At 45.0% G+C, this 24926-nt stretch overlaps 1 long non-coding RNA gene across 1 annotated transcript in view; it reads left to right on the top strand.

Annotated features, from left to right (window-relative positions):
• The window catches only part of LOC146399436 (uncharacterized), a 244054-nt gene extending 222248 nt beyond the window's left edge, over positions 1-21806 (top strand). Inside the window, exon 9 of the long non-coding RNA XR_014817726.1 lies at positions 18205-21806. This is a non-coding gene — a long non-coding RNA (uncharacterized LOC146399436). The remainder of the gene's footprint in view (positions 1-18204) is intronic.
• Positions 21807-24926: the final 3120 nt, after the last annotated feature.

Genomic DNA, 24926 nt, shown 5'->3' with positions numbered 1-24926 from the left:
TTAAAAAATCCCTTATAACAAATCTGAAACTGTGTGTATTAGATTCCCATTCCTATTTTCTTAGTTTAGGAAACTAAGGCCCAGCAAGCTGGGGACTCTGCTTAACTGTAAACAATTCTCGTCTGGCTTTTTCTTCTTGCCCAGGCTGTGGCGTAGACAGGCAGCGGTAGTTCGCATTTGACCCTTAGCCTGGGAACCTCTATATGCCACAGGTGTGGCCCTAAAAAGACAAAAAAAAAAAAAAAAAAAAAAAAAGAAAGAATAAGATTTTCTATAATGCTGTCTATATGAGCCACTACTCTAAATGCATTACACATATTAACTCATTTAATCCATCCCTCCCTGCTACCTGTCCCCTTTGGAAACCATAAGCTTTTCAAAGTCTGTGGCTCTGTTCCTCTTCTGCACATAAGTTCATTTGTATCCTTTTTTAAAATCCCACATATAAGTGGTATCATATGATGTTTGTCTTTCACTGCCTAACTTAGTATGATAATTTCTAGGTCCATCTATGTTGCTGCAAATGACATTATTTCTTATTCGTGGACTTTTATAGACTTCTGTGTTATGTCGTGTTATGTAACACCCACTTCTCTCCAATTTCACAGCCACTACTCAGGCTCAGGCCCCAATAAGGACCATGGAACTAGCCTCCCAACTGGTCTACTTTCTTCTGTTCTAGGTCTTTCTCTAACACAGCATTAATAAGAAGGATAAGAATAAGAATTTTGGGAGTTCCCATTGTGGTGCAGTGGAAACAAATCTGACTCGGAACCATGAGGTTGCGGGTTTGATCCCTGGCCTTGCTCAGTGGGTTAAGGATCCGGGGTTGCCGTGAGCTGTGGTATTGGTTGCTCGGATCCTGTGTTGCTGTGGCTGTGGCATAGCCAGGCAGCTGTAGCTCCCATTTGACCCTTAGCCTGGGAACCTCCATAAGCCGCAGGTGTGGCCCTAAAAAGACCAAAAAAAAAAAAAAAAAAAAAAAAAAGAACAAGAATTTTCTATCGTGCTGTCTATTTGAGCTGCTACTCTAAATGCATTACGTATATTAACTCATTTGATCCATGTACTAGTTGTGGGCAAATCCCTTACTTGAAACTAATCCATGGCTTTCCATTGTTTTAAGAATAAAATCTTATCTTGCTGTGTAAGATTCTGCGTGATCTGACTTCTCCCTCCAGCCTCCTCTCCCCACTCTTTCTTTCCACACTTCACTCTTGGGTCTCACCTCCAACCTTCATTTTTTCCTCAGAGGTCAAGCCTCCTTCAGGTTGGGTTCCTGAGTGATAAAGAAAGAAGAGCATGTTCCCTGTGAAGGATGAATAACATAAGTGAGAAATCAGCTTTTGTTGTTTTCAGACTCTGATATTTCAGGAATGTTGGTTAACCATCGCATAATGTCACCTGTTCCAATTAGTGCCCTTCTTTTAAATGTAACAAGAGGACAATTCCATGTAGTGTGAAGAGATGGCACACTCAGATTACAGTTTATTTAGAAAAAGAAGGAGGCACCTCTCAAACCTGGTAACTGGGTTTTCTGAAGATTGAGTGTCTGCCTTGGGATCTGCTCTTCTCTCCATGAGGCTCCATTTACTCCCAGAGTCTCGAGCATCATGGGCATCTGCTGCATAACCTAAGGATTAGATGCCATGGCAATTGTGCATGAGAGCAGAGAAGCTATACAAAGAGGTAAGGCACATTTTCGATTTGATGAAAAGCCGGTGTGATAGTCATACCTATTTATTTTGTAATTATTCAATAAGGCTGGCTCACTAAACTAGACTGTAAAAACCCATGACGACAATCAAATCAATTCATCACCGAATCGCTAAATAAATAAGAACGAATGAAGGAATCCATGTAGATTTGTATCAGTGGGCATTCCTTGAGTGTTTTGGTGGGTGTGAAGGAGCTCTTTATGTCACAAGGCCTGGAGGGGAGGGGGGGGAATGTGGGGGTGGAGGTTGGAGGGAGACTGTGGTGTGGTTCACAAACCACAGAAAATAGATTTCTTGACTCGAAGCTCAGAAGAGAGAAACCTGCACACTTAAAATCCACAGACAGGAGGGATATTTGCAAATATACCTCCATAAAATCAAATACAAAAGTAGGTTTCAGTGGCCTAAGAAATGAAACATATGCATTATGTATTGGCCATAACTCAAGGCGAGCTGCCAGCTAAAACCAAGGCAGCCGCCTGTCTTGTTTTCGCTTCGGCCAGTGTAAAATACATATGCATCTGTCTTCATTTTCCAAGATGTCAGAGCTAATTTAGCCAATCGCTTGACACACAGCAATGAGATGTAAGTGATTATTTTAAAATCATTTCAAGTATCTTGTAAAGCAAATATTGAGTTATTCATTATGAAAAACTCATACAACTTCATATATAAATGGAAAGAATTGCATTTCAGACCCAGCATTGCTCTTAGTTCTTACTCATTTTCTTTCTTTCTTTCTTTCTTTCTCTCTCTCTCTTTCCTTCCTTCCTTCCTTCCTTCCTTCCTTCCTTCCTTCCTTCCTTCCTTCCTTCCTTCCTTCCTTTCTTTCTTTCTTTCTTTCTTTCTTTCTTTCTTTCTTTCTCTATTGTCTTTTTATGTATGCACCTGTGGCATATGGAGGTTCCCAGGCTAGGAGTTGAATCAGAGCTGTAGCTGCCGGCCTACACCACAGCCACAGCAACGCAGGATCTGAGCCACTTCTGTGACCTATACCTCAGCTCACAGCAATGCTGGATCGTTAACTCACTGAGTGAGGCCTGGGATCAAATCCCGAATACTCATGGATACTAGTTGGGTTCTTAACCTGCTGAGCCACAATGGGAACTCCAGTTCTTACTCATTTGAGACGTCTTTGGTGTTGTGCTTGGGCTGTGGCATCGGTCATCTTTAGGTCTTAAGGGTGGACTGAACCTTCAGCATGGTCAAAAGATCTTTCAAGCCACACTGTGCAGTTAATAGACAGGTAAGTTCTTGAAAAAATTATTGATACTATAATTTTTTTTTAGGGTCATATCCATAGCATATGGATATTCCCAGGCTAGGGGTCTAATCAGAGCTCTAGCTGCTGGCTGATACCACAGCCACAGCAACTTGGGATCCGAGCCACATCTTCGACCTACACCACAGCTCACAGCAACACCCTGGATCCTTAGCCCACTGAGCAAGGTCAGGGATCAAACCTAGGTCCTCATGGATGCTAATCATTAACCACTGAGCCACAACGGGAACTCCAGTACACTAAATAATTTTAATTCCAAAGTATTTCTAACATGATGGAATTTGGATAAGTATTGATAGAACTCTTACTGTATCTTTAGAAACAGAAAGGATGTATAGGACTTGGTCTTTCCTCTCATGGAGATGCAATAAGGAGAGGAGGGTAAAAGCGATGGGATATTTTTGACTATTTTGTATAATTCAGTATTACACCTCATGCCATAGGATAAAGAACTCCAGATACAGAAATATATAGGAAAGAGATAAGTAAGCTGGATTAATCAGAGATGTCTTCATAAGGACCTTACGCTTGAGTTGGATATGGTCCCCTGAGGACAAAGATGAGGGCAAACTGCACAGGGCATGTGAGTAATTTCTCATTCATCATAATGTGGGAAGGAGTGTGCACAGTGCGTATTCCACAAAGAATAGAGGATGCGTAGTTGGAAGACCTGGGAAGATGGTAGGATGAGTAGGGGAGGGCAAGACTACAGAGAACTAGAAAATCTCCCACAAGAGACTTGTTAGAGGCATGGAGTTCCCATTGTGGCTCGGCAGGTTAAGAACCCAGATTAGTATCTATGAGGATTCGGGTGTGATCCCTGGCCTCGCTTAGTGGGTTTAGGATCCCTCATTGCTGAAAGCTGAGGTGTAGGTTGAAGATGTGTGGCTATGGCTGTGGCATAGGCTGGCAGCTGCAGCTCTGATTTGACCACTGGGCTGGGAACTTCCATATGCTGCAGGTGCAGCCTTAAAAAGAAAAAAAAAAAAAAGAGACTTATTAGAGGCAATGGGAAGCTATGAGAATAAATGTATCAGTTGAGATGCTTTGAGTTGCAAATAATTGAAAACTTGACTTACTTTTAATGGAAAGAAAAATATATTACAACTTCACGTAGAAATTTGGCCCTAGAGCCTAGATTGGCCCCTTTCCCTACGTCATTCTCTGCTGGCTTGTCCTGAGGCTAGCACTCCTCATGATCACAAGACAGCTGCTACAGTTCCATCCATCACATCCAAACACAACAATGTCCAGATGAAAAAGACAGGACATCCTACCCTAAGTGACTTTAAAACAAACAAACAAAAATATTCCCCGTAGACATTTTTCCTATCCATTGATCAGAATTGGATCACCTAAGGCAATTGCTAGCAGAAGGAATGCTACCCCATGAGACAGGCTGGAACCATCTCCCTTGAAACTCGGGGTTGTAACTGAGGAAAATGGGTGTCTGAACAATACTTGAATTCTCTTAGGAGAGAGGAAGGGGTATTGGCTACTGGCAAGGCAGATCAAGTTTTATGTTGATGGATGTTTATACACTCTGGGATCCCTATTTAAGAAAAGACATGCAGGTCTATAAATACAAATTAGGAATTAAGATAAATAAAATAAGAACACTTTGGGTAACTACCTGGCACATCCCTATGAAAGCCACTTCAACTGACAATGATTTGTGCATAATTTTTTATAGTTATGGTAGAAAGATAATTCAATCTTTTCTCAACATGGTAGATCAAATAATTTTTAAAAATTGGTAGTGAGTGTCTTTCAGTGGGACACTTGCTATTTGTAAAGCCATTAAAGATTTAGGATTGTTGATAAAATTGAAAACACTGTCACCCAATTTCTTTCATAAGTGTGATGTAATGTCTCAGGGTATTTCACGTTGTCTTGTGCCTTCTGTGTTCACTAGTCTCTTATTTATGACTTTTTTGGGTATTATGAGTTTTGCACTGACTTTGTTGATATCAATATTTTATGCCAAATGATTAAGAAATTAAAATTGTATTGTGTATTATGAGTTTTGCACTGACTTTGTTGATATCAATATCTTGTGCCAAATGATTAAGAAATTAAAATTGTTTTCCATTTGTTCCTATGATTTGAATTATTAATCAAATCATCAATTAGTCCACGATTCTATTGGTAAATTTTATTCTCAATTTGTCTTTTTTTTTTCTAATGTATTACAGCTTTAAAAGAAAAAAAAAAAAACCCTTCTGGATGTAATCCAAATAGTTTCTAAACCTCACTATTTGCTTTTAACCAATGTGGGTTTACCTTGCAGTGAACCACATAAACATAGTCTACTAAACCCAGACTGAATGTATTCCCAACTTCACGTTCCCTGATCAGTACACCATAAACTACCCACAGACACCCTGCAACCATTCCACAGGATGAGAAGTGGGAGGGAGGGAGGCTGGGGCGGGAAGGGGGGGAGCAAATGACAGTGGTCACCCCCAACTGTGGTGAAAACATCTTACACACATATGTAACCTTGAAAGCGAGATGCCTGCTCCTTCCTGAGCTTTGGGAGGGAGCCCAGCCCAGTGAGCGGCCTGGGAGTTTCAGCTTCAGTGGCTTCACGGTAAGTGGTAGGGACTCCTATCTGGGTCTCTTGGGTAGCCAACCACCAGGGTCTGCTCTCCTGATGCAACTGGAGAGCTGGAGACCATTAAGGGCAGTGAAATGAGGAGAGACTGGGATCAGGGATGTAGAAATCAAGCTGGAGCAGGCTCCCAGGAGGACCTAGACGTGGGAGTGGCTATGGGTGTATAGAAGGAAGATGAGTGGCAGGAGACCCTGCAAGCAAATGCTGCAATGTCTGATGAGCGTGGGATCCTCCAATGATATGTTACAGATTATCAAGACTGAATAACAGGAGTTCCCGTTGTGGCATAGTGGAAATGAATCCGACTAGGAACCATGAGGTTGCAGGTTCGATCCCTGGCCTTGCTCAGTGGGTTAAGGATCCGGGGTTGCCATGAGCTGTGGTGTAGGTTGCAGATGCGGCTCGGATCTGGCATTGCTGTGGCTGTGGTGTAGGCCAGTGGCTACTGCTCTGATTAGACTTCTAGCCCGGGAACCTCCATATACTGCGGGTGTGGCCCTAAAAAGACAAAAAAAAAAAAAAAAAAAAAAAAAAAAAAAGGACTGAATAATAGGGAAGACCAAATCTGACTCTGTTTTGGATCTATTTCTTTTGCTTTAACCTTTGTGTTCTATTGCTTTTGCTACCAGTTAATTACTAAAAGGATGTTGCCTATAAGGTTAAATTATACATAGTAGCCCATCTCTGGGAACTCTAACTCCCACTCCTGAGTATTAAGTTAAAATATCTTTGTTTAGCTCATAGGAAACATCCTGACCAGGGCCACATATGAATGGCTGCTGGAAAGAAGCAATGAACACCTCCCTTCTGGAGTCTGACCAGAACCAAGACTACCCCCTCTCCTTTTAGTATAAAAGGAGCCTTGGGTGTTCCCATTGTGGCTCAGGGTAACGAACCTGACTAGTATCCATGAGGATGCAGGTTCCATCCCTGGCCTTGCTCAGTGGGTTGAGGATCCGGTGTTGCAGTAAGCTGTGGTGTATGCCACAGATGCAGCTCAGATCTGGTGCGGCTGTGGCTATAGCCAGCAGCTGCAGCTCTGATTCGACCCCTGGCCTGGGAACTTCCATATGCTGCAGATGCAGCCCTAAAAAGCGCCCCCCCCAATAAATAAATAAAAATAAAAAAAATAAAGGAGCCTGATTTCTAACTCAGGGAAGATTTTGTTTTGTTTTGTTTTGTTGTAATTTTAATGCCTGTACCTGTGGCAAAGAGAAGTTCCTGGGCTAGGGGTTGAATTGGCAACACTGGATCCTTAACCCACTGAGTGAGGCCAGGGACCAAGCCTGCATCCTCATGGACACTGTGTTGGCTTCTTAACCCACTGAGCCACAATGGGCACTCCAAGATGGTTCTTTAGGACATTAGTTCACCATCTTCTAGGACTGCTGGCTTCCAAATAAGCTGATGTTCTTGCTCCGATGCCTCACTTCTCAATTGACTGGCTTGTCGTGCAGTGAGCTGTATGAGCTTGGACTCAGTAACAGCTGGATCAGCAGGAAGATGAGCATTACTGGTGGGGACAAAGAGGTTGGAAGGGTGAGATGGTCCCATCCTGTGACAAGGCACCTGATGACTTAGTTAAGGTCATCTGAAGTTAGCTGAGCCCCCAGGAGATGTTGGGCGGTGATTGAGTGCAAGAAGTGACTTACTTGGAGTTATTCCTTGGAGGGTGGCAAAGTTGGAAGGGAAACCAATTTTTTTTTTTTTTTTTACTCAGGTTCTTTTCATTACCCCAGGCTTCTTCCCCAAACAAAATCTCTACCTCACGCTAAGCATCCCAAAGCTGGAAGAAGTCATTCGTTCTTGCCTAAGGAGAGCCGTCTTGGGAGGTGGCTCGTGGTGGGTGGCTCTTCTTATTGATGATTTTATCAGTTGTAGGGAATCTGTGCTGGGTTCTAAGAACATCCATAAGATGGAGGAGGGAAGGAGAAAACTTTCTCTGTTCAGTTTTCTCCCCTCTGCCTCCCACAGACACCTGGTACTAGTGCCAAAATATGCATTCTAGTGCCTTTAAGCAAAACTAGTTATTCTGCCAGAGAGAACTCTGACACTAAACCTTGCATTTTTCCCTCTTTAAAAACTCTTTATCAAATCTTCACCACAAAAAAGTTGAAGAATTTGAGTCACTTGAAACAGTCCAGTGATGATTTTGATTGTGACTTTTTTTTTCGCTTTTTTTTTTTTTTTTTTAGGGTCCCACTCATGGCATATGGAGGTTCCCAGGGTATGGGTTGAACTGGAGATACAGCTGCCAGCCTACACCACAGCCACAGCAACGCCAGATCCAAGCGGCGTCTTTGACCTACACCACATATCACGGCAATGCCAGATCCTTAACCCATGGAGTGAGGCCAGGGATCGAACTTGCAACCTCACAGTTACTAGTCAGACTCATTTCCACTGTGCCACAATGGAAACTCCAGGTTGTGACATTTTTTAAAGGGACTACTCATTCATTCATTCATTCATTCATTCAACAAACACTTAAATAATGCAATATGACAGACACTACACCAGACACCAAGACAAACACAGTCACCATGCCTGCCTTCTTGGAGACTCTAGTCAAATAAATCCAAACAAATGTAAAATTGCAACAATCACCTAAAGGAAAGGCACATACTTGGCTGATATCCAGCTGCTATGCACTTGAACTGCTGTATCAATGTTAAGATACTTAAACGCATCCACACTGATGGTGGTAGATAGTCTCCTCAGATGGCCACCATCTCCATCTTTTCCTTCCCACCATACAGAAATGCTGCCCCACCCGCCTAGAGGTGAAGTGTTTCCTTTTCCTTGAATCGGGCTGGCCTTGGACTTCTTTGACCAGGAGAAGGCTCTGAGGGATGCTAGGAGATTTCTGAGCTAAGGCCTTAAGAGGACTGATGGTTTCTGGTTAAATCTACTCTTTGGAAGCCATCTACCATAGAAAACACCCACTATCCTGAGACCACAGTGCTGTGAAGAAACCAAGCTAGACATGGGGAGGGGCCATATGGACAGAATGATGTTCAGCCAGGTCCTAGCTCCTCAGGGATCCAGCTTTTAGACACCAGACATGTGACTGAAGAAGCCATCTCAGCCATTCCTACACCAACAGCTGGATCAGGAAGCCCACCCAGATGAAACCAAACTAGACTGCAAAATTGTGAGAAAAAATAAACTTTGCTTTAAATTACTAAATTTGGGGAAGGTTTGTTACACAAAAGTAGCTAATTAAAACACAAGTAAAACTGCTGCTTTAACCCCCTTGTGTCCCCCCTCCCCTCTGGCAGACACCCCATAAGTCTGGTCTCCAGTACTCCCCGTATGGCACCCCCAAGAGTTAGCTCTAAACAGTCAAGTTCTGGCACAGGAGGAAGCCTCCAGAGTAGTCCCATAGTCCACTCTGATGGGGCCAAGTTTCTGTTGGTCAGTGTCTGCACAGTAACAGTAAATGATCTGAATACCATCGTTGGGTATAGGGGGTGCAGGATCATATAGAGGTGGCCTTTGACCTATTCAGAGAGGCCAGGGAAGGATTCCCTGAGGATGTGACACTTAGGCGGAGAGCTGAAGTATGTGAAGGTGTTAATTTGGTGATAAGGGAGAGGAGGCAAAAGTGGAGAGAAGAGCTGTTAAGGCTGCTCTGTGGTGAGACTGAAGGAGAAGTAAAGGGGAACCGGAAGAAAACAGGTGTGGTCAGTGTTGATAGAGTGAAGAGTCTGGGCTTTGTAATGCTCCTCCCAGAGTGCAGCTGATTGGACTAGAGCCAGTGCCCTTCTCTAGGCTGGCCAATGACCAAGAAGAATGCTGTATGCATCGTGACTGGCCAGCCCAATCAGATGCTCTCTTTCTCAGAGGGTTCACATCAAGTTGTACCAAGAGAGTCCATTGGTCAAGAGCAGCCTTACGGCTGAGCCGCTGTAATGACCCATCAAGGTTGGCACAAAGGATGCTTCTGTTCGGTAGAGAACTGATCTCCAGAGTTTCTATAGAGCAGAGCAGTAGATGGTGGCCTGCAGGCCTGTTAGTGTGGCTTGCACACTTTTTTTTTTTTTTGGTCTGTCCACACAGAGTTTCCAGTACGATGTTTTATTATTAAATTAGTTGTGAACATTAAAATACAAAACGTTTTCAAACAGAAAGCTCTCAAATATTTGGGAATTTTTGGAACATTTCTGACACATCCTTGATGGCAACAACGGAGAAAGGTGAAGAGCAGCAGCTTGCATTAGGCGGAGTGTGTGCAGGACATGCCTGTTTATAAGTTTCCACTGCTTCCTGGGGTGCTCTCCCAACATGTGAGACCAGTGTTAGTTGCCATATATCGCCCTGTGGAAGCTGCATGCACTTCCGGTACCCAGCTGCCCCTGGAGGCATTGGACAGGGGAGGTCTGTTTTGTTTAGATGCTACTGTAAACTGAAGACCCTTGATGTCCTCCTGATTGTATGTGAGGGAAGGTTGCTGGATTTAGAAAACACACACACACACACACACACACACACACACACACACACACACACACACACACACAAGAAAACCCCAAAGGAGTAACAGCGGCCATACCAGCAAAACAAAATAAAACAGGGCACGCGGTTAAAAGTGAATTTCTTATAAGCAACAAACAATTATTAGTATAGTTAGGTCCCCAATTTTTTCCTGGCAACCCTATGCTGAGGCAAAGCCACAGGGCGTGTGCCCCCAAAGCGTGCTTCCATCAACAGCAGCAACGTTGAGCGAAGCTCTGCTTCTTGCAACTGAAGTGGGACACAGCACGGGTGTTGATGAGCAGTGCATTCTGTGAAGGTGGACTCAGAGAGGTGTTCGGATCAGGGATGGGGCAGTGGGGGGCGGGAATGGGGAGGAGGTCTGCCAACCAGAAGCTATGGTGAGACTCAGGTTTGAAGCAACAAGAGTCTCCACTGGAATGTGGAAGCTGTAAAGAAAATCTGTTTCTCAGTGAAACTTTCCACAGAAAAGAAAATCATGGACCCGGAGAACAGACTTGTGGTTGCCAAGGAGGAGGGGGAGGGAGTGGGACAGCCTGGGAATTTGGAGTTCATAGATGCAAACTATTGCCTTTGGAGTGGGTAAGCAGTGAGATCCTGCTCTATAGCCCTGGGAACTATATCTAGTCACTTATGACGGAGCATGATAATGTGAGAAAAAAGAATGTATATATGTATGTGTAACTGGGTCACCTTGCTGTACAGTAGAAAATTGACAGAACACTGTAAACCAGCTATCATGGAAAAAATAACTATATATATATGTGTATATATATATATATAAAGAAAACCTGTTTCTCTCTTCACAACGCTTCTGACACCAAATGTGTGGATTTTCCACACTAAACAATTCTCCAATTCTCTTTGAACTCCAACTGGGTGTCCTACAATTTAATTCCATTCTGACACCAACTACCCTGAGTTAGTAAAGACCCGGAAGATTAAGGGTTCAGTCCTATGAGACTGTTCCCCCTTTAGATACCAATTCAAAGTAGTGGGTTCCCAGGTTACCCACACCTCTGACTTGGCAACAATTCAGGGTTTCCTGACTCCCTCCTTAGGTTTGATAATTTGCTAAAACAGCTCACCCAGGATACAGGAAAACACTACTTGCTGTTACCAGTTAACTATAAAGATATTTTTTGAGTTCCCAGGTGGTGCAGTAGGTTAAGGATCCATCATTGCTGTGGCTCAGGTCCCAGCTGTGGCACAGGTTCAATCTCTGGCCACAGAACTACTGCATGCTGTGAAAAAAATAAATAAAGGATATTATAAAGGGTGCAAATGAACAGCCACATAAAGAGGGTGAGGTTTGGAAGCATCTCTAGCTCAGCAGCTTCTGTCTAAGATGTGCCAGCCTCACAGCTTGTGGATGTGTTCACCCACCTAGAAGCTCTCTGCATCCCTGCCCTTAGGGAATCACTGGAGGAATGATTGGCCATTGGTGGTTATTTAATTCCCTGACCCTTTAGAAAAGACAAAAAAATAAATGAGTAAATAAATGAATAGGTCCTCTGAATGCATGTTTTCTTTTAAGTAGGTTTAAGCAACAACAAATTGCACTTTCTTTTCCCCTGTTTCATTTTTTTTTTTTTTGGTCTTTTTGCCTTTTCTAGGACTGCCCCAGCTGCATATGGAGGTTCCCAGGCTAGGGGTCTAATCGGAGCTGTAGCCGCCAGCCTACGCCACAGCAACGCCAGATCTGAGCCATGTCTGTGACCTACACCACAGCTCACAGCAACGCCAGATCCTTAACCCACTGGGCGAGGCCAGGGATCGAACCTGAAACCTCATGGTTCCTAGTTGGATTCGTTTCTGCTGTGCCATGATGGGAACTCCTCCCCTTTCTTTAACATCACTATGTGATGTTGCTTGTCTGGCATAAATGAGGTGTGTGTGTGTGTGTGTGTGTGTGTGTGTGTGCGCGCGCGCGCGCACACACACACACACACACGCATGGGTGCACACACAGAAACCAGTTTTCCTTTCTATGACCAGCACATGAGTGGCTTACATGCTTCTTTCCTGGCTGTGTAGCTCCAAGCACACAAGCAATGAGACAAACCCAAAGCTGCACAGCTTGGCCTAGGATGGAAATTCTCTTGCTGATTCCGCCAACCTTATTTCTGATGATGGCTTAAGAATGAAGGTGAACACTGGAAATAAGGCTCTTCAGAAATGAAATGTCTAAGTCAACCTTATAACTTGGGAAAACTTCTGCAAACTTGATTGCTTCTTTGACGTAAAATCAATTGTTCACTCCCCTGGGGGTTCTGCTGATTGTGTGTTGTACTCTCAGTCACCATGAATGCCACAAAGATCCCAATTTTACTTAAAACAAAAATGATTTGCTTTTATTTTTTCCATATGGAGTGAGAGGAGGGTGGAGGCAGAATAAATCTCTTTGCAGGTTCTTTCAATGAAAGTTATTAAGCAATGGATGATTTATTTTATATTCAGACTCTAGAGTATTTAAAAAAATCTAGGCCATTTATGTTTATTTTACTTAGGAACAGTCTAAGAAAATAGTGTGAGTGAAATATTTCACTCTGCCTTAACAGTTTTACAAGCAAATTTTATTAAATGATGAGAATGCATGTAAGGAAAAGCATTAAAAAGTGCTAGTGAAAGAGAGAAAAAAGTATATATTTTTAGTAAAGACCACTAAACTAGCTTTATAAATATAAGCTGAAATCACTAAATGACAAACAGCTAATTTATTTCTGTTTGGTAGCACATGTAGGACCATGATAATTACTGCCCCCAAATACTAAGATATATCTGTTATATTACATTCTTTTTTTTTTTTATGACCACACCCATGGCACATGGAAATTCTCTGGACCAGGGATTGACTCTGAGCTGCAGCTACAACTTAACAGCTGTGGCAACACTGGATCCTTAGCCCACTGAGCCACAGTGAGAATTCCTTTTATATTTCATTCTTTAGTGGAGTAATGCTCAAGGCTTTACTGCAGTCCTTCTCAGTAAACGTGGTTGGATAAATGATCGCTTCAAGCGATCTGTTCTAAGTTAGAGACTTCAATAGCTTCTTGGTGTTTGGTTATTTTGCAGGGCATGAAGCACTACTGGGGATGGGGGGTGAGTGCATCCTAATTGCCCACAAGGTTTTCTAAACTACATTCTCTCTTGGACAGCTTATAATCCTGTAGAGCAGGTTATCTCTTTATGGGGTACCCTATCCCATCTCAACCCCAAACAAGACAGAATCAGCTGCCTAACTGAGGGAGTGTATCTGTATCCCTCAGGGGTTTTAGATAGGAAAAACCATTTGAGAGGATGTATTGAGATGTATGCATTTCTGAGAGGATTTTTATTTCTGGACAAAGGAGTGTATCCCAGCACCAAATACCACCTGCTAGTCCAGCAAGATAGTGTTAACACATTTTCAATCGACTGTGGTTTTCAAATAATTTATATTTGCATATGCAGCCTAGGATGCGAGGTCTTTGCAGAATTTGTTTCAAGCAGGTACTGGATACTTTGCTTAAAGTTCATCATGAGAACCGTTTCAGGCAAGGAAGCTCCAAAAATTCTGCTCCTGAACCACAGTAAGAAGAGGAGGATATAAGAGCACTTTCTCTTTGGAACCCACTGGAAGATTCCATCACAGTTTATTTTCATCTACGAGGCTGTTTGTGATGGCACCAAATTCCAGCGATCAGGGGAGAGCTTATGTCTTCTTGTCAGATCCACCACTTTGAATAATGATCTATCAGCTTTGGAGATTTGAACTTCTGAGATTAGACACAGCTGTGGGCAGAGAGAATCTCCTCCCCACTGTGATCTAAAATTCCCACGGAAATTAATATGCTTTCAGCTGAGCCAGCTCAGACACAGAGGAGTCAACACTATAGAATTTATCTGAAAAGGAACCTCCCCCCCCAAATCCTGACATGTCTTGAAAAAGCCTCTAAAAATCTAGACATGATTGCCTGTGAAATATGGGTGGAAGGTTGATGGTCCGGACCTGAAGAGCCTAAATCCATTTGTAGTTTTTGCTGAACTTAGTCTGGTTCCCTTACGTATGGCCTCATTCCTGGTCCCGTAAAGGAGACAGGCTCCATGTGTGGGAGACAGCAGGCAGGGCTGGCTTCTTGGAGGAGGTGGCAGCTCTTGGATGAAATACAGTATCTTTAGCATACAGGACACATTAAGGGTCAGGAAGGCACTTTTAGACACTTCCTTTTGGGGCTTTCGTTCCCTGAATCTCTTAAGTTGGATCTGGCCCCATTTATAAAACTTACCTAAAAGGACCAACTCTGGATTCAGTGAAGACATTTCTTTGCATTGGCTTTTCTCCTTCAAATGGGGGAATAAAGCAGATGAAGACATTGGAAGAGAGCCATCAAGACCTGCCCCTCCACCCATCCATCATGGTGTCCCAACTTCATCCTATACCGATGGAGTGTTCTGTGAAAAAGACCTTATCTATGTAACTGAAACAAAAGGACAGGAAAGGAGAACAACCCAACTGCCAACTCCACTTCAGTCAATGGAACTTGAAAAGTCATTGCTTGAGCAATACTTGGCTGAGTACATCAGTGCCCACATGCTAGGCTGGAGGATTGGGTGGTGGGTGGGCGGAAAGGTGAGCCATGAACCTCAAAATCCAGTCAGTACTCCCGCTTTGCACCTGCCCCTCAGTCAAGGAGGGTCTCTCTCCTGGGCCTTTAGGTCTCCACCTGCACTCCGGAGGTCAACTTCTGGCTTTGCCCTTGGCTAGCTAGGTGGAGTGTTTCCCAGGGCACCTCAGCATCTTTGCCTGTGAAGACATTACTTCCTGGGGCTGCTGTGGGACGTCAAGAGGACAGTGAGTGGGATGGTCTCAAGACAGGGATGGCACTCAATAAAGGCTCAGCAAAATGGCAGTGACACTCAAAAAAAGTGTCGGTCACATCCAGAGGCACATTCGCTGGTAAAAGGACTATAAACCTGGGGTGCCAGAAAACATTTTACTAGAAACGATCATTGCTCGCGTGAATATTTTTTTTAAGGGATCTCATACAATTTTTTTTTTTTTGTCTTTTTGCCATTTCTTGGGCTGCTCCCGCAGCTTATGGAGGTTCCCAGGCTAGGGGTCGAATCAGAGCTGTAGTCGCTGGCCTACACCAGAGCCACAGGAACGCGGGATCCAAGCCGTGTCTGCAACCTACACCACAGCTCAACGCAATGCCGGATCCTTAACCCACTGAACAAGGCCAGGGATCGAACCCGCAACCTCATGGTTCCTAGTCGGATTCGTTAACCACTGAGCTGCGACGGGAACTCCTCTCATACACATTTTACAGACACATACACAGACACAGACAAATTCTTCAAAGACCCGGAGAGGTGCTAGAAGATTAGAAGTGGAGAATGTTTTTTATTTTCAAACAAAAAGGTAGATCCTGCAAAAGTGAATCTGGGGCAAGAATGCAGTGGGTCATTGCATAGATGCTCTCTGTGTACCTAGAAGAGGAAGCAGTGTCACAAGAGACAGCAAGTGTTGGTCCAGGTCATGTGCAACCTGTATGCAGTCCCTCATGTTTTTTATTTTTTTTGCTATTTCTTGGGCCGCTCCCGTGGCGTATGGGAGGTTCCCAGGCTAGGGGTTTGATCGGAGCTGTAGCTGCCAGCCTACGCCAGAGCCACAGCAACTCGGGATCTGAGCCGCATCTGCCACCTACACCACAGCTCACGGCAACACCGGACCCTTAACCCACTGAGCAAGGGCAGGGATCGAACCCGCAACCTCATGGTTCCTAGTTGGATTCGCTAACCACTGCGCTACGACGGGAACTCCCTTCATGTTTTTTTAATTTTTAAAAATTTTTTGGGGTGCTTTGTAGGGCTGCACCCACCACGTATGGAGGTTCCCAGGCTAGAGGTCGAATCAGAGCTGTAGCTGCCGACCTACACCACAGCCACAGCAACACTGGATCCGAGTCACATCTGTGACCTACACCACAGCTCATGGCAGGAGCTGGATTCACTGAGCAAGGGATCGAAACTGCGTCCCATGGATGCTAGTCAGATTTGTTTCTACCGAGCCATGATGAGAACTCTCCCTCATGTTTTTTTAAAAGCCAAAACGGGCAGAAATGGGAAAACGATTACTTCAAAGGTAGAAAGGTTTTATTTTACCGGAAGGTGAGAATTGAATTCAAGCCTTTGAGAAAAGCTTGCTTTTTTTTTTTTTTTTTTTTTTTTTTTTTACTTTAAATATATGTATACATGTGTGAATGTATTTAATCCTGGAAAAGGATTATAATGGGCTATCCATTTTAAACTCCATGAGGACAGGCAGTGTCCCTGGTTCCTAGAATAATACCTGGGACAAGTGACCATTTATTGAATAAATGAATGACTATGCAATGAGGCAATACGTACCCACCCAAACCCTGTTGGGAAGAATGGGGGAGTAACCAGAATGAGGTCTTATTTTTATTTGTTCAGTTTGTTTTTGGCAATGCATAGCGCGTGGTTTAACTGGGTTTCTTTGGGAGAACGCGTGCACACACTCACACACTGCAGACTCTTGTCTGTGCTTATGAAATTGTGTTCTTTCTGGAGTGATTGTATTCTGGGAAACTCAGTCCTGAGATGATGACCTTGGGAAACTTGTGGGGTATATCCTTCACTCAGTGGGGAAGATTCTATTCTATTCTATTTTATTTTATTTTATTTTAAATACTTTATTTTATTTTATCTTTTTATCTTTTTATATAATGATTTTTATTTTTATTTTTGATTACAGCTGGTTTACAGTGTTCTGTCAATTTTCTACTGTAGAGAGTTTTGTCTTTTTGGGGCCGCACCCACGGCATATGGAGGTTCCCAGGCTAGGGGTCCGATTTGGACCTGCAGCTGCCCGCCTACACCAGAGCCAGATCTGAGCTGCATCTGCTACCTAAACCAGAGCTCATGGATCCCCAACCCACTGAGCGAGGCCAGGGATTGAACCTGCGTCCTCATGGATCCTAGTTGGGGTTGTTCACCACTGAGCCGTGACAGGGAACTCCTCAGTGGGGAAGATTCTATAACAGCAAGCTGGGCTGCACTTGGGCGTATAGGAACATGACTACCCCTAACTTATTAGCAATCACTAGGGAGCCGTCAGGCAAGGGCGACCCTCAGTGTCAACCCTCCTGGGAGGAAGTGCTATTTGTCATGGGATGAAGGGTGAGGTCTAGGAGGAGGCCTCTCTCTGTCTCTCGGGGATCTCATGGTCACAGCTTGCACACCAGAAAGAAGGTAGGCGAGCTGGGTTTTGTGACATGGTGGCCAGCCAGGAGACAGGAAAGGGGCCCTAAGTAGGGTGGACCTGCGGGCTAGACTATGAAGCAAATTAACTTTTAAACAGGGTTGTCATAAGGTACTTCCCATCAGGTAGTTCCCTGACGGATCAGGTTTTGGAAAACGAATCCAACATATTGTCCTCATCTCAGGCCCTGGTTGGGTTGTGAAAAAATGTTGACTGATTTTTGAAATAAAAGGGCCCATGTCATAGGCGTCTCCTTTCTCACCATAAGTAGCTCTTCTTGCAGACAGTGATTTTCAGGTCAAAGAGCTTTGATTTTGTTTTTGTTCATTGGTGCTCCCCCCTGTTAAGAGAACAGAATTATGTCTCCAGCTCCTTCTTTCCTTACCCACTAAGCTGAGGATTCGGTAGTAGATGATATGGAGAAGGAAAGCAATAAGACCCGCCACATCTTCATAAAAGATCCATTGTCTGTGCCAGGCACTTTGCCATGTCATTGTGTTCATTCCTCTTGGCAGTTGTGACATGTGGGTCTTTTTTTTTTTTTTTTTTTTTTTTTTTTTTTTGTCTTTTTACCTTTTCTAGGGCTGTTCCTGCGGCATATGGAGGTTTCCAGGCTAGGGGTCCAATCAGAGCTGTAGCCACCGGCCTACACCAGAGCCACAGCAATGCCACCTACACCACAGCTCATGGCAAACCAGATCCTTAACCCACTGAGCAAGGCCAGGGATTGAACCCGCAACCTCATGGTTCCTAGTCGGATTCGATAACCACTGTGCCATGATGGGAACTCTGACTCATGGATCTTCTTATCCCCATTTTACAGATGTGAAAACCAAGGTACAGAATGGCTAAGCCACTGGCCTAACCTCACCCAGGGAAGGAGAGGTCGATGCAGGCATTGAACTGAGAATGATCTGGCTCCAGAATTCCTGCTGTTTCTTTCAGGACACCTCCCTGTGCTGGACTCCTGGGCACTTTTCCACATTCTCTGGATAGACATGCAGAGGAGCGGATGGGCTCATTGTGACCAGATAAGGTTCATTACTGAATCAGGATGCACAGCAAGCCAGGACTCTGAGATGCCGGGCTTTGTGGCAGAGACAGTTTATTCACAAGGCAGCTGAGCAAGAAGTTGGAAGGACAAGTCTCAGACCTGCTTCCCCGAAAGCGAGGGGCTTAACACATTTATGGGTTAAAGAGGCCATGTGGTCTTCACGGTGGGGAAAGGGGAGGTAATCAGTGTCTGGACAAGCCTGTCTGAGCCACATGCTTCTTCATGGGATGTAGGTTCAAAAATAGGGGCACTTAGCATGATCTGAAGGTGGAGTGTGGGGCCCTCTGATGTCAAAAGGTTATTCATTGGACACCTGAACAAGCCAGGTTTTCTAGTCCGTGGTCCCCACCAGTCTTAGCCAGCTCTAGCTGGAATTAGGCACCCCTGACTCCAAGACCCTGGGCAAACTCCTTACGGTTTAGGTTTCGGAGGGTATGCAATTTGCAACAAAATAATCAAGGCACGTTTGCTCAGTGAACGCAGGCTACAAGAGAAGGGATTTTTAAATAAGACATAAAACGAACTAAGAATTTCTATTAGGAGTTCCCACTGTGACTCAGCGGTTTAAGAACCCAACATAGTGTCCATGAAGATGCAGGTTTGATCCCTGGCCTCGCTCAGTGGGCTAAGGATCCGGTGTTGCCGTGAGTTGTGGTGTAGGTCAGATCCAGCATTGCTGTGGATGTGGCGTAGTCCTGCAGCTACAGCTCTGATTTGACCCCAGGCTGGAAACTTCCACATGCTGCATGTGAGGCCCTAACAAGAAAAAAAGGAAAGAATTTCTGTTAGTCACCTGTTTCTGTTAACCCTGTAGGGCACAGTTTCATCAGGAGCAGGACAGACGTGCAGCCCTGGAGTTAGCATGTGGCACCGGGATGCCCTCGTGATGAACACTCATCTCTTGCCCTTTTCCTGCAAGTGTGTGGGGGGGATTCTGCCACCCCCCCACCTTCCCCGCTCCCATCAACAATCTCCTGCCTCTGAAAGAAGTCACAACAAGGGATTTGTCACCTGAGATCGAACCAGTGACCCATCCAGCTCAGTTTCCTGCCTCTTGGGTTTGGCTGAGTCATGGCACTTGAGCAGGAGGCAGAACGCTGGGCAGCCCCCAAGGCAAGCAGACAATATTGCTGGTGTAAGTGGGATGAAAACATGCCTGCTGACCCCAGGCCCGTGGGTGCCCCAGAGCAGCAGATTTAATGAAGCAAGTGGCCAGGTGAGGTCACAGACCAAATTCCAGGCATGTTTTGCCCACCCTGAGTTGAAGGGCCTCCTTGCATCTCTCTGTCAGATTTATAGACACATCTGAATCTCATTTTTTAAAATTCCAGACTCTGGGCTTTGATATATTTCTCTCTAATACTTTTCTGCTGTGGCCTGAGAAGCCAAAGGCACATTGGCCTTGGCCTTGCAATTAACATTAACAGAAGAGGAAAATTGAAAACGATCTTGAAAATTATTTTAATAACATTTACAGAGTACCCTGAGACAAGCTTTAAAATGTTTTCTTACTTCACAGCGAGTTGGGTTTTGGGTATGCCCTGCCTTTCGTATCATCTTTAAATTATTTCCCCAGCACGTAAGCATGCTGACTGCCTCCACGAGCCATCGAGAGCATATGTGTTAACTAGGGCCAGTGGTTCACTGACAAGGCAGGTCAAAGGGCTATTTCAGTGGCCCGGTTGGGAGATTCTAGGTCAGATACTGGGAGGACCCCAGGTCCCAGGTGGCTCTCAGCTTGGATTCTGAGAATGATGTCTTGGGAAGTAGAACTGGAAGGATCTTCACCTGGGTGTCAAGTCAGACTCAAGGGGCTGGTGTGGACACTGATGGGCCAGACCCCAAAGCCCCAAGGTCGTGGGGATTAAAGATCCACCTGGATTGTCCCTCATGTCTGCAGTGTTTCCCCTGTGATGGACTCCAGGCTGGGCTGGATACATACCAGAGTCTCTTGCAATGCGTGTATCTCATGAGGCCAGAGAACTAGGTCCAGAGGCTGCCATAGTGGGGTTGAGTCGTTTTTTTAAACTTCTTCCTACTTCTTTCTGGCCTCCTATATGATTTTTGGTTTATTTCATGTATATTTTTGTTCATTTTTTTCTTTATTGGTGCGGCTGAATTAAGAGTTACAGAGAATTAGCCAGAAGAGGAGAAATGCCCCTTCCCCTGTCCTCTTTGTCCCTCTTCCTTTTCCAGGAACAGAAAACAAATTAGATCACAGGATGACTAGGACTTTTCTCAGATGACCAGGGTTCCAATACAATGGCCGAAATTCAGGGGGATCCTTTGGATGATTCTGTGTTCAGACACTTGCGGTTGAGCCAAAACCATGCTCCTGGGTTATCATGGCTGGTGTACCTGGAATGTGAGCCCAGAGTTAGCCCAGCTGGCTGAGGAGATGAGGCGAGTTAGGAGCAATGGTCAAGAGTTCAAGTTGATTACACTGGCATTTTTTTCTTTGGAAAGTTGCAAAGCACTGACATTCAAATATCTTCCCCGTTAATGACGGGTTTTTCATATAACAGGCATAAAGCAGGTTAATGAGCCCCACGGCACCCTGGTTGCTGAATTAATGACTGAGCGAAGAGAGTTCCAGAGCCCGGGCGGGCTGATCTGCCATTTAGGGCATCCTGAGCTGGCAGGAGGAGCAAGCCGCCAAGACTCACCGTGGAACTGATTGAGTTTCTCAAACAGCCTGTGTTATTTTAATTAGAGCGGGATATGGAGACCATGGTGCCTTGATAAACCAGCGACATAATGAAGACTGTTTCTTCTCCCCTCCTCTCTCTCCACCCCCTTCCAATGCAGCAATTATTTCCCTGACCTCGGGAACTGCATTTCAAAGAGGTCTGAAGACAGGCTTAGGCCTGCTGCTCTGCTGAATTCTACGGTGCCCAATTACTGACCCCGGAGTCAGCATTCCGAAGATTAGAGTCAGGGGCAGTTTGCTTCACAGGCTCACTCCTAATAATATACCTTCCGCGCAGACACCATTAACCTGCCGTTCCCAGTTAGCCCATAAGGTTTGTCTAGGGGCCAAATTGTTATCAGCTCTCAGGGGGTCAGGCCCCTGGCTCTAATTAGAAACAGAGGCCTCTGCAAGAGAGAAAGTCGGAACAGTCCCCAGAGAGTAAAACGCTGCGGGTGGAGGAAGGCAAGGTGAGCAGTCATTCTGAGGCTTGGGACGTACAAGGACCACGACACCTACGGTGATGGAAGCATCGCAGATCATTCCGCGTCGCCAGCATCTTAGAGCTGGCACGTGGATAGCACAGGGACCGGTGTATGACTGGCTCCCTTTGCTGTACAACAGAAACTAAGGAAACATTGTAACTCAGCTAGACTTTAATAATAAATAATAATACAAGAAAGCTAGCTCGGATTTTCCTCGCAAGTTCTGGTCCTGGAAGGTGGGTGGGTGATACTGTTGATACGGAGCTGATGTCGGTGTCCCTGAGGACACCATGAATCCTTAGCCCGGTCCCTAAGCAACGTGCCCCCCATGGGGGGAGTGGGATGAGGGTCACCTGTTTTCTTTAGGGCTTAATGCCCTCAGGGAACACCCCTTGGCCAAGGCCGACCACAGCCACAACTGCGGTTGTAACCCCCGCTCCATCACTGGCCTAGCCAAGAAGACAGGCAGTTAGCTTGGCAAGAACACAGGGTGACGGGGCCTGGGGGAGGCGAGGGTCCCCTGTGGAAGCCCAGGGAGGAGGCGTCAACCTGGTCAGGGATGGGGGTGGTGGAAGAAAGCCTGTGTAAACGCCCCCTGAAGGGAGAGCAGAGCTGGTCACAAGGGGTGGGGAGGGGGCAGGGGCAGAGTGTGACAGCAGGAGTGAAGGGTGACAGTGGGGGCTCTTCCAGGGTGGACATGGTGACGCCTTGGCATTTAGCACACAGTAGATTTACATGGCACGTAGTAGGTGCTCAGTAAATTCTGTTGGCTGGCTTGTGAAGGAGGGGGTGGGGGCCAGGTCTGGGGAGTGGCCTCACTGGCCACTTTGAATAACTTGGGCTTTACCCGAAACCCTAAAGGCACTTGGGAGCTGCGAAAAGGCAGTGAGGCTGATTCTATTGCTTCTTGGAGGTGTGTGTGTGGGGGGGGGGTATAAAAGGCAGCTCTTTGCTTGAGAGCAAGTCTTACAATTAGGGGATGACAAATAGGCACTGAGTTGGGGCCCATGCAGAGTCCCCCCCAATGTCCCTTCTCCTTCTGGAATCTCTATGTCCCTCTCTCTTCCCCCTTTCCCCATCCTTTAGCTTTTTCTACTCCTCTGTCCCTTCCCCAGGGCCCGAGCCTCACCTGGAGGGGAAGTGTCAGATGCTCAGGTCCTGTGGTTTGGGAGAAAGCCCTAGGATGTCTGGCCAAGTCTAAGACAACCCTCTTTCCTATAGTGTTGATTGTATATGTTCTTATGCTCAGGACCTTTATTCAACTTTATATGATTTTACACCTATTTCTCTTTCCTTTTATCATTTCCCCAAATATCCCAGGTACTTAATGGTGGTTGGATCAGGGCAGTGAGATTAATGGGAACATTCCTCAAAGCTGTCCCTGTTGTGGGTAGCTTAGCTTTATTTCACCTCCTCATTTCATAAAAGCAATGTTTCAAAGTTGTTTCTGCCTTCATTGCAGGGCTTTCTTCTCTTTCCAGTGATCAAGAGTCTTTTCTTGTCACTTTCATAACATGCACACCAGAGTTCTTCCATCTCTTAGACTCCGAGTGACCCTAAGACTTAGAGGATGGTTTTCCAACTGGGCTCCCTAAGCAGGGGGGTTGGTCTGAGGGGATGAGGGTGGGGCTAAGGAGGGCAGGCTTTAACCACAGTGACTTCGGATCACTTGGGGGCTGCACACAGCATATGATCCCATTGGGGTCAAGGGTTCCATGGTTGAGCAAAGCTTGAGGACCACTGCTCAAGAGCGTTGCCTGAGGCTGATTGCCTGGGAAAAGGCAAGGAGCCTCAAAAACTCAGTGTCACCAAGAACACATGGCCTGCCACCGCTGATCTAGAAGAAAAGGACTTGGGAGGCTGGGAGCCTTAGAATCACTGTGGTTGCACTATAAGGACCTGTGATCATTTCTCACCTCTCTTTTGGGAATCCTTAAGAGAAACTGCTTGAGTGATTTAAGAGATGAGTCAAGTAGAGGGAGGCAACCAATATTTATTGACATCATCTAATTATCAAGCCTTGTGCTTTCTGTGGGTAATTTCACTTCTCTCCGAAACTGTAGGAAGAAGGTGTGGGGAAGTAGAGGAACATGAGTTCCAAGTCCAAGTAATCACTAATGAAGCTCAGATGAGCCAGAAAGACAGCGTCTTTATATTCCTCACTTTGCAGCTACTGGATAGAAAAGGTCAAGTTAGAAGCAATATCCCCAATCGCTCCAACTTATCCATTCGTAATAGATACCATAAAACTATGCCACACACACTCTCGAATTGAGGTTCTCAAACGTTCATCCATAAATATCACCTAGAAGCCTAGGAAAAATAAAGACTTTCAGTCTCCGCCTGCAGAGACAAGGATTCAGTAGGTTTGCAACAGGGTCCAAGAAGTGACATCTTATTATGCAGAGAATCATTGGAAGACTATTCTGCTAGGAAGGCAAAGTAACCATCCCTTAACCTGGAAGCTGGCTTTGTTCAAGGTCATTTGCATCTGGAAAAGGTATGGTTGCTAGTTACTTTGGAAAGTGAGGTCATTGGATTGATCCGCTCTTGGTCAGTCTGCATTAAATATGGCTGGACTTCTTCAAGATGGCCTAATGTCATCTGCATTTATATGAATGTAAAGGAAATCTTCTTCTTTATTTTTGGCTGCTCCTGCAGTATGCAGAAGTTTCCAGGCCAGGGATTAAACCTGGGATTAACCCAAGGCACGGCAGTGACAACACTGGATCCTTAACCCTCTAGGCCACCAGGGAACCAACTTCTGCTCTTCTTTCTTTTCTCTTGCTATTTTTCTTATAGCTGCAATCTCTGCTGATAAGTAGCTAACTATTATTTTAGAGCTGATTATTTTGCGAAGTGTGTCTGTGTTCAATACAACTAAATCAACCTTGCACACAAAGTTCTAAAATTAATAGGCCTGAAGACATCTGGGTAGACCCTTTCTTTACCATGGCCAGAGTGTTCCCACCCGTGTGTCTTTGTTCATTTCTTTGGCAGAAGATGCCCTCTTCACCTTGTCAATTCCTATTGATCCTCAAAGGGTCATTGCAAATGTCACATCCTCCAAAAGCATTTCCTGGTTTGCTTCTTCCATTTCCTCTTTCTCGCATAATGAAATGGGACTGCCATCATCTTTGAACCCATAAAACTCATGGTTATAATTCTTTAGTGGGACATATTTTTCCTCCTTTTTTATCTTCTATTTTTATTGCTTTATTAAATTACTTAAAATACTTGTTGCAACACTTAAGTACTACAGAGGTATGCATAGTCAGGAGTGAAGTCTCAGATTAACAGATACACACTATTATATA

This window comes from Sus scrofa, chromosome 10, assembly GCF_054392235.1.
Source record: "Sus scrofa isolate SSC_HxYL_T2T_F1_AM1 chromosome 10, Sscrofa_HxYL_maternal_Yorkshire_Landrace_v2.0, whole genome shotgun sequence".
Classification (NCBI taxonomy): domain Eukaryota; kingdom Metazoa; phylum Chordata; class Mammalia; order Artiodactyla; family Suidae; genus Sus; species Sus scrofa.
The sequence above is the reverse complement of the archived record's forward strand: the minus strand, read 5'-3'. Positions and strand labels throughout refer to the sequence as shown.